The sequence below is a fragment of the Coffea arabica genome, chromosome 4e (assembly GCF_036785885.1).
Source record: "Coffea arabica cultivar ET-39 chromosome 4e, Coffea Arabica ET-39 HiFi, whole genome shotgun sequence".
Classification (NCBI taxonomy): domain Eukaryota; kingdom Viridiplantae; phylum Streptophyta; class Magnoliopsida; order Gentianales; family Rubiaceae; genus Coffea; species Coffea arabica.
The window spans coordinates 18,977,389-18,990,513 of NC_092317.1; the positions used below are offsets into that span (position 1 = coordinate 18,977,389).

At 38.2% G+C, this 13,125-nt stretch overlaps 2 long non-coding RNA genes across 2 annotated transcripts; both read left to right on the forward strand.

Annotated features, from left to right (window-relative positions):
- Window positions 1–2,750: 2,750 nt before the first annotated feature.
- On the forward strand, window positions 2,751–5,668 carry LOC140005732 (uncharacterized). Its single transcript, XR_011813302.1, has 3 exons — window positions 2,751–3,335; window positions 4,696–4,756; window positions 5,486–5,668. It is a non-coding gene; the product is annotated as an uncharacterized lncRNA (long non-coding RNA).
- Window positions 5,669–7,964: 2,296 nt separating this feature from the next.
- Window positions 7,965–10,917, forward strand: LOC140005733 (uncharacterized). The gene is made up of 3 exons (XR_011813303.1): window positions 7,965–8,549; window positions 9,910–9,970; window positions 10,700–10,917. It is a non-coding gene; the product is annotated as an uncharacterized lncRNA (long non-coding RNA).
- Window positions 10,918–13,125: the final 2,208 nt, after the last annotated feature.

Genomic DNA, 13,125 nt, shown 5'->3' on the forward strand with positions numbered 1-13,125 from the left:
TTTACTGTTATTTGTGAATTACATGAATTTTCTAGCTATAATTCTTGTACAAGTGTTATTGTGTGAGGACCCGAAATTTTCTTATTTTATTTTATTTTACTGGTTTAATTAATTATTTACTCACCCGTTCTCTCTAAATATTTTATTCCAACCTTTTTAGACCCAATTATATGGAATTATGGCTTACATGTATTTTTAAAATGACTTGTTTCGAAAATTAATTTTTGGAAAGCTAGATTAGTGAGAATAGCGAATACGCGTTTGGAGATAATAACCGATTTGAGAGTACAATAAGGTTGGAAAATTGGAGACTTGTACATTAGCCTTGAAATACGTATTTTTATGTTAAAGTGCTCAAATGATTAGTTATACTATCTGTGAGAACCCTGAAAATAGACATATAAATATCAGTGCATATTTCATTTGCATTTTAATTCTTTAATAAATTTTAGCACTAAGTCTAATTGTTTTCAAATAAGTGCGTAGAAATAAACGTTATGTGCAAAATAAAAGAATTGTGCTAAACTACTAAACTTCTTAGTTTTGTTACATTAACTTCATATTTCGATGGTAAACTATTTCATTGATCTAATCATTAATTTCTTTGAATTCTAGTATTGTAACTAATTGTTTTGAAATAAAAGTGTAAAGATAATTTTTATGAAATAAATAATATAACTATGCCAATATTGAATTATTCGGTTTTATTATACAAAAGTAATAATTCTTGAGTTATATTAAGTTTACTCCTTAAAAATAATTCTTTAATTTTCAATAGCTAATTTTAATTTCGAATAAGGTTAAGTGCAGATAGAAACTTTAATATTATTTTGCAACCGATAAATTCTAGATAAAAACAATACAAGTATTCTAACCATACTTAAGACGTAAAAATTCCGATAATCAAAGCCTTGCAAGATTAGCGAATCATTAGGCGTTCAAATCACACTTGGGGATAATTTTTGGAGCTAAGTTAGAACTAAGGTCTTAAGTGGATGATAGGAGGAGAAGTGAAAAGACTAAACTACCCTTCACAATTTCACCATAATCACCCCACGGCCATAACCATTCCACGCAACGCCAAACACTCCCTCGGACACCATGATCACTCACCTCTCCATTCGGCCAATGCTCATCTTCACCACCTGTACACTTGAACCTCCCAAACACTCCACCTTCACCTTGTTATCAACGACCGAGAGTGAGGGAAAGGATGAGCTGCACCATATAGCCGAGAGTGAGGGAGGAAGCTGAGAGCTGCAATTCCATTTCTGGTTCTGTCCGCGAGCATCGAAGAGGGAGGAGAGGAGGAGAAACCGTGAGCAAACTTCCTTCTGCATTCTCCAAGATCAGCCGGTTGCCATCCAGTCTCCACCACCACCAGTTGCAACCGCTACAACCCAAACCAGAACCAACATACCTGTGCGAGAGGACAAGAGCCGAGAGAGAGGGACTGACTTCAGCACTTTGTCGTGTGAGTGAGATTCCAGTGAGGTAAATTTCTGGACTGAAAATGGTTAACCAGAGGTAGTATAAGCAATGCTTTGGACTTGCATGTGAGGTCTTTAAGCTCGGATGATGTAACTAGCTATGTGATAATTTGATGGGTTAAGGCACCAGAAATTCTGATTATGAAAAGAAAATGGAATTGCCGTGAGCTTGAATCAGAAATGCAGACTTGATCATTGCTTAATTGAAGTAATCTGAGCTTATAGCTGTGATTAATTAGCTAATTACAAGATGTTTAAGAGATTGCATGTGATGATTAAGCACTCGGATGATGCAATCAAGGCATGAGAAAATCTGATTCTGGGAGAAAATGTTTCTGCCGAGAGTGGATTAGAAATTGCAGCTTTATTTTTTGTTCCCCTGTGACAATCTGAGCTTAATTCTGTGTTTAACCAATCATAAACAAGAAGATTAAGCTAATTAGGGGCATGCATGTATTGTTTATGCAGTCGGTTGATGAAATCAAAACTCTAGAAAAATCTGTTTTGCAGACAAATGATGTTGCCAAGAACTTGTCCTGATTAATGCAGCTTAATTCGGTTTAATTTGGTTGTTCTGAGGTTATAATCATGATTAACTAGTTAATAACAAGATAATTAAGCTCTGCATGTAGTTAATTAATGGGTTTAAGTCAGAAAAATAAAAATGAAACAGGAACCTGCCACATGCATATTTCATCCGAGACTTGTTGGAAAATTCTGGAATTTTTGGAGGACTTTTGTCGTTAATCGAATTTAATTCCTGAGCTAGATATGTTAATTAATTAGTTAAGTGCTGGCATGTGGAATTGGAGCCTTAACATTCTGTTTTAGCCGAAGGAAAAACTAGATTAAGAACCTCTAATTGCTGGAAAATTTTGTGAACTGCCGCGAGGTTTGAACCTCGAAATTTTGATGATGAGGGCTGTGATTTGAACTTGATTTCTGAACTGGAAATGTTTATTTTCTAGCTAAGTAATTGCATGAGGAAGTTGAGAGTTTAAAAGCACGTTTTAACCAAGAAAATAAAATGAAAACAGAAAGTTTCTTCATGCATGTTCATTGTGAGGACTCGCAAATTCCTTGTGTTTTTCTTCAAAAATACCCTTTTATTTGAAAAATTATTATTTAGCAAAGGCCACTACCCAAATATTTCACATTAAGTGTAGATAGACCTAGAAAATAGGGTTTTACGCTTCGGTTTTAAGTTTGGAGCAAAATTTGGGTTTTCGCGATTTTTCGCCGGATGAATTTTCGGTACAGAGTAAGAATTAATTTGGGGATTAAAAGTGACTTTTAAGTGAGAAATAATATGTGACTAGTGGCAATGATATAAGGTTAGTGAATGGGAAGTGAAAAATCTAGTACGTGAGTTTTTAAGAAAAACGGCGCGATCCGGCGGGTCCCGCGCATTACCGGTTGAACGCACCACTTGACCACCACTTTCTTACCCTACAAGCTCATTGATAATTGAGCAAAATATCTTCTTATATTACAGCTAAGGGAACCGAAATTGGTGGCTTATAAGCAAGGGAAAGAAAGAGAAAAATGAGTGGCCAAGATTAGGCCAAGTGTTGGGCAATTTGTGGACATCATTAGTTCTAATCTTTTGGCTTTATTATAAGATAAACTTAGCCTCATTTCTCTTCATATTTCTGCCTAAGAGCCGAGAGGGAGAGGGAAGAAAACACCAAGGGAAATTTCTTCATTTCATCTTCAAATCCAACAATTTAGTGAGAAAATAAACAAAGTAAACCGATTAAACTTGTTCCTAAGTGACTAGGTGGTGATTTGTGGTAAGCTTTGGAAGGAGGAAGCTTGGGCTACTCTTTGTGATCTCTATTCAAGGTAAGAGAGTTTATCTCTCCAAGTTTTACTTCTAATCTTGTTAAATTAAGCCTAGTAACTTGATTTTATGGTGAGATTATGGATGATGAGCATGTTTTAGTAGTTTTCCCCAATTTATTTGATGCACTAGGGCTTATGGAAATTCTGCCCAAATGGTTGTATGATGTTTATATGATGCAATTGAGGTTTCATATGGTGTTGTGGTAGTGATTGGACCAAGAAATTAAGGAAAGATTCACTAGAAACTCAAAATTTCCAAAATCTGGAAAATGGTTCTAACATTCTGTCCGAATTTTTATCTATATGTTAGAGGCTGTTTTGGCCTTAGATCAAAGAATAAAAGTTGTAGAGAATGGAATTTTATAGGTGCCTACAAAATTTCAGCTCAATCGGAGCAACGCAGGACGTGAAAAGTCCAAAATACCCCTACTGTTCTAAGTATTTCCCAGCAGTCCGTTTCTTCAGTTCAGTCCAGTTTATCACGATTTTTGACCAGGATCCATTCTGATTTAGCTCTGGGCCGAAACATGAAAGTTGTAGTGTTCTGAAGTAGCTTTAAAATGCCTCAAAGAAGACCTGATTTGGACTTGTGTGGACTGAGTTATGACCATTATAGTGTTCTGCATTTAAACAGCCGACGAATTGGTTCCTGGTTTAGTAATTCGAGAATTTGACCAAGTTACATTAGAAACTGGACTTAGTGATATTCATGAACATTGTATCCCTGAGTCTTAGCTTCGAAACGCCATAGGTTTCGTCTTAATCCGATAAGCGTAACCTCAGATAAGTTATTTCCGCTTTTATACGTCAAATCTGTCTTTTGGCTATATGGAATTTCTGCACTTGCTATTGATGTGAATCTTACTATTATGATATTGTGAGCCTATGGAATGGCTCTTGACATAAATTGCTGATATGTATGATGTTGGGTGGTGTTGAAGAAAAATAATGAAGCCTAAATGGCTGGAAAATTAGGTAAACACAAAGGGCATGCTGCCCAAATTTACGCTCGAAGACTAGAGAACTACTTGCAACTCGAGTATGGGTTAAGAGTGATTACTGCTTGAACCATCTAGGGTACTTGAGTCTGCGTGTTCCGAGGTATATAAGTAAGGACTTGGCCGAACTTGTACCCTTGGGAAATGAAATAATGATTGCTCGAAGTACGTTTTCCTTGTACTCTCGACTCACCTGACAACTTCAAGTATAAATGTTACAAAGCTTTATCGTTTAAAAAGCGAGCAAGTGTTTCATGACTACTGTCCGAGTGAATTTTAATTTCTTGATTCTTATTGAACGAAACGTCTAAGTTTCGAACTCTAGTCATGTTTCAAAGTTCTCAAATTGAGTTTTATCGTAGATTTGGACTCCGAACTCGGAGTATAACCTGAAAGTGACCAGTAAAAGCACTATATCTTTTGGTGAGTGCTTTCAAATACTGAATTGAACTTGATACTTGTGCTTGATACGTGCCAATATGATTACATGTCACATGCGTGAATTGTTAGGGCAAGAGTGTACTTTATCGCACTTGCCCTTACATGATATACACTTGTTTATTGTTGCAATTGACTTGACATACTTGTTATGATGCGCGCACTTCCTGGAATTCCAGATACCCTGTGGCGAGTTACTCTAGTCGGGCCGGCAGGGGCTTGGTCGATTGGGTAACGAGCCCTGGGTCTCTTGCTTTGTCGAGTGGAGTGATATCTCCTCGACTAATCGGTATACTCGAGTATTACCACCCGTGTTTATTGAGGATTTTGGGCCCAGCTGGGGGTTTGAACGGTGGACGGAGAGTCGTGTAAGTGGTGTTCTACTGGATTGGTTACTTACTTGAAAGTTGACGGAGTGTCAACTACTACGGGATCAAGCTTCTGGTAATGCCATGGGAATTTGGCTCCTGAGAGTCATCCGTATCCTTATACTTTGGAGTGATTATTGTTTTTTGGATTATTGTTTCTTTTGAAAAATCTCTACATTCGCTCATTTTAAGATTGCTACTTGACATGTTACTGTTCACATTTATGAAATCTTTATACTCGTTACTTTGCTATATCGAAAACTCGTACTTATAAATAATGGTCAATTTGCTATTTGGAACCTCACTGGGCTTTTAGCTCATTCCACTCCATTTGTTTTCCTTTCAGGGGTACGAGCGAGGTGTGAGATATGTAAAGTCTAGCATAGACTAGTTGTTTGATTTTTTTGACTTGTACTCGCGCTATTTCTCGGATGGAACATGTTGTACTGGGATTGTATACGTTTTGAACTAGTTTGATGTATTAAGACTTTGTACCTTGATTCCTATCAATGTAAATTATAAGCTTGAATTGTGAATGTTATTTATGGTTCATGGATGTGTGTACATGACTCGATTGAGATAGTGAGTGAGTCCTGGCGAGAGCTGGGCAGGCGGTCCGCCGAACCCTTTGGTACGCCTTAGGGGGAGGTGGGGTCGTCACAGATGGTATCAGAGCTCCTATTGAGCTCGTGCCGGGAGAGGGTTCTCGGACTGTGGGGATTGACTTGTTAAGTATGGAACAATTGTCTATTGTTGGGGACCTTAGATATGTATGTTGGGTAGGAATCTCTAATAGGGTGATTTGCTCTTGAGCCTGGCCAGCTTGAGTGGTGAATTATCATATTTTCGGATTCTTGTCCCCGAATACCAAAGAGTGACATCTTTACGCTCAGTTGAGATCTCGTGTAATATTCGGATAAGTTTGGATGGTGAAAGCAAAGGCACAGGGAATACGAATAGTCTGGACTTGAAAAACATTGAAGATATTTATGGGATTTGGGATCCTTCTTATTCCCGTGTTTCGAGCCTTGATTAAGTGTAGTGCCTGAGCGATACCTAGGGTTAATGCTCTATAAGTTATGTGACTTGTTTTGATCGAATGTGTTGTATTGCCTTGTTTTATGATTTAGAGGGGTTTATGATTTGCAATATTCTGTTTTATGTTGTTTATATTTATATAGTTACTTAGTGGTTATCTTCTATCATTAATTAGTTGGTTATATTGCTATAGTTGGTTAGCTGCGAAACATGGAGGATAAAAGAAGTCGGACCAAGAAAACTAACCGAGAACGCGGTGCTAGGCGAGGCCGTGAAGGTGAACCAGTACAGGAACCGGTGCCTGAACCGAGAGAGGAGAGAGAGGCAGCGGTTGAGCAGCAACCAGAACCCCATACTATCGGGGGAGATCAGGTGGCCACTGCCATCCAACAGATGACTAATATTTTGACTCGGTTGGTGGAGCAACAGGGTCAAGGTTCTGTAAATCAACCTAGAGACCCTGATTCAGGGCAAGATAGAGCCTTGGAGAGATTCCAGAAGTTCTCTCCACCCAAATTCTTAGGAGGACCAGACCCGTATGAGGCTGAGAAGTGGCTGGAGGCCATGATAAATATCTTTGCTGCCCTAAACTATACTGAGGAGAGACAAGTCCAATTTGCTGTATTTCAGTTCGAGGGGCCAGCTAGGGCCTGGTGGAACGTAGTAAGGGCCAAATGGGAGAGAGAAGGAACTGCCTGGACTTGGCTAAACTTTGTGCGAGATTTTAATGAAAAATACCTTCCACCCATCGTCCAGGAAAAGCGAGAGGACGATTTCATCAAACTCCGTCAGGGGCTGATGAGTGTAACTGAGTATGAGACTCAGTTTACAAAGTTATCTAAATTTGCTCCTGAACTAATAGCCACGGAGCAAAGAAAAGTACGGAGGTTCATACAAGGACTGAATGTGGAGTTACAAGAAGCCTTAGCGGCAGTCCAAATTAATACCTTCACGGAGGTTCTAGAGAAGGCCCTAAGGATAGAGACTGCTAGGGCACAAGTGAGAGCTTTTCATGCAAAAAAGAGAGGTGCGCCTGGTTGGAGTCAAAGGCAAGAACAAGGTGATTTAGATATGCCACCTTCTAAGATAGGCCGAGGAGATGGTAGTGAGAAAGTTTCAGGGATATCTAAGGAAAGTACTCCAAAAGGAGCTTCGCGTGGCTGGGGCCAAGTAAGAGGTGCCTCACAAGGAGGTCAGACCTCAACCCCTCAAGTATCTTGTGGGTACTGTGGGAAGGCCAATCATGTGGAGAGTGATTGTTGGCGAAAAGCAGGAAAATGTTTATGGTGTGGTAGCACCGAACACCAGCTTGCAACCTGTCCCCGTAGATCACGCCTAAACCCTGAACAAGCAAGTGTAGGAGGGACTAAGCCAAGAGTGCCAGCTAGAGCGTATGCCTTGAACCAACAGGCAGTACCTGAACCAACAGAGATAGTAGAAGGTACGATTCGTGATTTCTATTGTTTCTTTAAGTTTTGGCTATAGTGAGACCTGAGAGCCGGAAATGAATATATAAGGAAAGTACCCTACGTTATTCGAAGTGCATGTATGAATTTCGAGGTCGAAATTCTTTTAAGGGGGAGAGAATGTGAGGACTCGCAAATTCCTTGTGTTTTTCTTCAAAAATACCCTTTTATTTGAAAAATTATTATTTAGCAAAGGCCACTACCCAAATATTTCACATTAAGTGTAGATAGACCTAGAAAATAGGGTTTTACGCTTCGGTTTTAAGTTTGGAGCAAAATTTGGGTTTTCGCGATTTTTCGCCGGATGAATTTTCGGTACAGAGTAAGAATTAATTTGGGGATTAAAAGTGACTTTTAAGTGAGAAATAATATGTGACTAGTGGCAATGATATAAGGTTAGTGAATGGGAAGTGAAAAATCTAGTACGTGAGTTTTTAAGAAAAACGGCGCGATCCGGCGGGTCCCGCGCATTACCGGTTGAACGCACCACTTGACCACCACTTTCTTACCCTACAAGCTCATTGATAATTGAGCAAAATATCTTCTTATATTACAGCTAAGGGAACCGAAATTGGTGGCTTATAAGCAAGGGAAAGAAAGAGAAAAATGAGTGGCCAAGATTAGGCCAAGTGTTGGGCAATTTGTGGACATCATTAGTTCTAATCTTTTGGCTTTATTATAAGATAAACTTAGCCTCATTTCTCTTCATATTTCTGCCTAAGAGCCGAGAGGGAGAGGGAAGAAAACACCAAGGGAAATTTCTTCATTTCATCTTCAAATCCAACAATTTAGTGAGAAAATAAACAAAGTAAACCGATTAAACTTGTTCCTAAGTGACTAGGTGGTGATTTGTGGTAAGCTTTGGAAGGAGGAAGCTTGGGCTACTCTTTGTGATCTCTATTCAAGGTAAGAGAGTTTATCTCTCCAAGTTTTACTTCTAATCTTGTTAAATTAAGCCTAGTAACTTGATTTTATGGTGAGATTATGGATGATGAGCATGTTTTAGTAGTTTTCCCCAATTTATTTGATGCACTAGGGCTTATGGAAATTCTGCCCAAATGGTTGTATGATGTTTATATGATGCAATTGAGGTTTCATATGGTGTTGTGGTAGTGATTGGACCAAGAAATTAAGGAAAGATTCACTAGAAACTCAAAATTTCCAAAATCTGGAAAATGGTTCTAACATTCTGTCCGAATTTTTATCTATATGTTAGAGGCTGTTTTGGCCTTAGATCAAAGAATAAAAGTTGTAGAGAATGGAATTTTATAGGTGCCTACAAAATTTCAGCTCAATCGGAGCAACGCAGGACGTGAAAAGTCCAAAATACCCCTACTGTTCTAAGTATTTCCCAGCAGTCCGTTTCTTCAGTTCAGTCCAGTTTATCACGATTTTTGACCAGGATCCATTCTGATTTAGCTCTGGGCCGAAACATGAAAGTTGTAGTGTTCTGAAGTAGCTTTAAAATGCCTCAAAGAAGACCTGATTCGGACTTGTGTGGACTGAGTTATGACCATTATAGTGTTCTGCATTTAAACAGCCGACGAATTGGTTTCTGGTTTAGTAATTCGAGAATTTGACCAAGTTACATTAGAAACTGGACTTAGTGATATTCATGAACATTGTAGCCCTGAGTCTTAGCTTCGAAACGCCATAGGTTTCGTCTTAATCCGATAAGCGTAACCTCAGATAAGTTATTTCCGCTTTTATACGTCAAATCTGTCTTTTGGCTATATGGAATTTCTGCACTTGCTATTGATGTGAATCTTACTATTATGATATTGTGAGCCTATGGAATGGCTCTTGACATAAATTGCTGATATGTATGATGTTGGGTGGTGTTGAAGAAAAATAATGAAGCCTAAATGGCTGGAAAATTAGGTAAACACAAAGGGCATGCTGCCCAAATTTACGCTCGAAAACTAGAGAACTACTTGCAACTCGAGTATGGGTTAAGAGTGATTACTGCTTGAACCATCTAGGGTACTTGAGTCTGCGTGTTCCGAGGTATATAAGTAAGGACTTGGCCGAACTTGTACCCTTGGGAAATGAAATAATGATTGCTCGAAGTACGTTTTCCTTGTACTCTCGACTCACCTGACAACTTCAAGTATAAATGTTACAAAGCTTTATCGTTTAAAAAGCGAGCAAGTGTTTCATGACTACTGTCCAAGTGAATTTCAATTTCTTGATTCTTATTGAACGAAACGTCTAAGTTTCGAACTCTAGTCATGTTTCAAAGTTCTCAAATTGAGTTTTATCGCAGATTTGGACTCCGAACTCGGAGTATAACCTGAAAGTGACCAGTAAAAGCACTATATCTTTTGGTGAGTGCTTTCAAATACTGAATTGAACTTGATACTTGTGCTTGATACGTGCCAATATGATTACATGTCACATGCGTGAATTGTTAGGGCAAGAGTGTACTTTATCGCACTTGCCCTTACATGATATACACTTGTTTATTGTTGCAATTGACTTGACATACTTGTTATGATGCGCGCACTTCCTGGAATTCCAGATACCCTGTGGCGAGTTACTCTAGTCGGGCCGGCAGGGGCTTGGTCGATTGGGTAACGAGCCCTGGGTCTCTTGCTTTGTCGAGTGGAGTGATATCTCCTCGACTAATCGGTATACTCGAGTATTACCACCCGTGTTTATTGAGGATTTTGGGCCCAGCTGGGGGTTTGAACGGTGGACGGAGAGTCGTGTAAGTGGTGTTCTACTGGATTGGTTACTTACTTGAAAGTTGACGGAGTGTCAACTACTACGGGATCAAGCTTCTGGTAATGCCATGGGAATTTGGCTCCTGAGAGTCATCCGTATCCTTATACTTTGGAGTGATTATTGTTTTTTGGATTATTGTTTCTTTTGAAAAATCTCTACATTCGTTCATTTTAAGATTGCTACTTGACATGTTACTGTTCACATTTATGAACTCTTTATACTCGTTACTTTGCTATATCGAAAACTCGTACTTATAAATAATGGTCAATTTGCTATTTGGAACCTCACTGGGCTTTTAGCTCATTCCACTCCATTTGTTTTCCTTTCAGGGGTACGAGCGAGGTGTGAGATATGTAAAGTCTAGCATAGACTAGTTGTTTGATTTTTTTGACTTGTACTCGCGCTATTTCTCGGATGGAACATGTTGTACTGGGATTGTATACGTTTTGAACTAGTTTGATGTATTAAGACTTTGTACCTTGATTCCTATCAATGTAAATTATAAGCTTGAATTGTGAATGTTATTTATGATTCATGGATGTGTGTACATGACTCGATTGAGATAGTGAGTGAGTCCTGGCGAGAGCTGGGCAGGCGGTCCGCCGAACCCTTTGGTACGCCTTAGGGGGAGGCGGGGTCGTCACATCCTCAAAGTAGACTGTTTTGTATGAATGTTCTGTTTCTTCGTGAAACTGAATTTGGATTTGGATTGAGATTTTAGCTTACTTGTGGTTTAAATTCTTGATTGAATTGTGGTTGGAAGTGATTGATGTTGTCAAGGGCTAATGATTGATGAAGCCCTTGGCCATGTGAATGATTTTATAAGTATTACTGGGTGATGAAATTTAATTGCTAGAAATTCTTGGAGGCCTTGCTTTTATTTTTATTTGTTTAAGCTGAGCTTGCTGAAACCAAGTGCTAATGATTGATGAAGCCTTGGTCATTCATTTTATTTTTATCAGAAATGCATTTGTTGAAATCTAGGGCTAATGATTGACGAAACCCTAGTGATTTGCTATGTGATTTTGCCATATTTGATCCATAATATGATTTCGAAACGGAATCGGAGCTGTGGAAGTCGTTTCGACCTTGCGAACTCGAGTAGCTGTGATCAAAATTAATCAAAAATATTTTCCAGCTAGTATTATATTAGAAAACTCCATATCTAGTGTTTTGCCTAAAACTTTCCAACTCGATAATTTCCTTTAGCTCAAACTAGCCTTGATAGCTATAGTAAATAAGTTCTATAGCTTTTGGAAACTCTAAGTCTTATTTTAATTCTTTTTCTTTCTTTAAGCTTTGCACTTGGATAGTTAACTATAGGAAAAGTTCCAAAATACGAGTTTTACTAATTTTAGTGAAAAGCTTGGGAGACTTGCTCGGCAAGAAACCCTATTTTAGGAAAAATAGTTTTTAAGGATAATTTTTGCAAAAGCCGTAACTTTAGAGAAATGTTCAAAGTAACTTTCTAACATTGTTGTTAAGAGATTGTCGACTTATTTCAAGAAAATAATACTAGTTACCCTTTTCTAAGGAAAAATACCTCAAGAAAAACTATAAGAAACATTTCTACTACTTTTGTCAAGTTTCAACCTAAGTAGATTTTTGAATTTACTGTGGTAAAGTAAACTAGTAATATATTAGATAAACCTCGATGTGTATAAGCTTAAAAACTGAATAAAAACTCATAGTTTCAACATTTGATATTTTAGGATATAGCGAGGACTTGGACTACGATTCCCGGCTTGACCATTGAACTTCACTCTTGGTGAGTGTTCCTTGTTTGTTAGATTTCCTTGACTTATTGGCTTGATCTTATTGTGAGAACCCGTAAAACCCTAATTATTTTCCTAGGGTTTATTTCCCCTTAATTGCATGTTTTCTGCATTTTCTGGCTTAGAAATATTTTCTTAGTGGATTTTATGAGCAATTATAGTTTTAAGATGATTTTCCTAGCATTGGAGAATTTTTAGAAAATTAAGAGTAAATAGTGGATGTGGGACCCACTAGTGCGAAAAGTTTGGAAAAATTCGGCCAATAAGGTTAAGTTTCGGATACTGTTTAAAATTTATCGGGTGTTAAGAGATTAGTAGAGAGTGTGAAGTGATTGATGTGAGAGAGAAAAGAAAGATAGGAATGCATTTAAGGAGGTAACAAGTGTCACCTTCTCATTTGATGCCTTTTAAGAATTACTATTCACAATTTTGACTTTTTTGACCAAAGGTTAAATATCTCAAAAAATTGCACAAAATTCACCATTTTTGCACCCTTGATGGCCGGCTCTCTCTCTCTCAAAGAAGAAGACAATTTCCTAACTTTCAAGCTTCCATAAGCTTCAATCTTCCATGAACAAAGGCTTAGACTAGATTCTACTCCATAAAACCTTATCTTCTAGTGATAGTAAGTTGTTTGGTGAACTTTGTTTGAAGCTCTAAGGTGGCCAACATCTTCCTCTCTCTTGGTTCTTGGTAAGTGAAGCTTGAAACACCCTACTACCTCTAATAATGCTTATTTTGTGCTTAATGGGGGCATGAGTGAAGGAATATGTGATTTACCCCTTGATTTGGCTTGTTTTGGTGAAGTTTTTAATTTATTGGGAATTTTTCTGGTTTAATTGGATTATGATGGTGTGATTGTTTGTGATGATGGGCAATGGACTATAATGGCTCTAGTGGATGTGAAATGTGGTTAAATGCAATCAATTTTGCATTTGGTGTGAAAATGGAAAGTTAGGGTTCTTAATTCTCCAATTCTG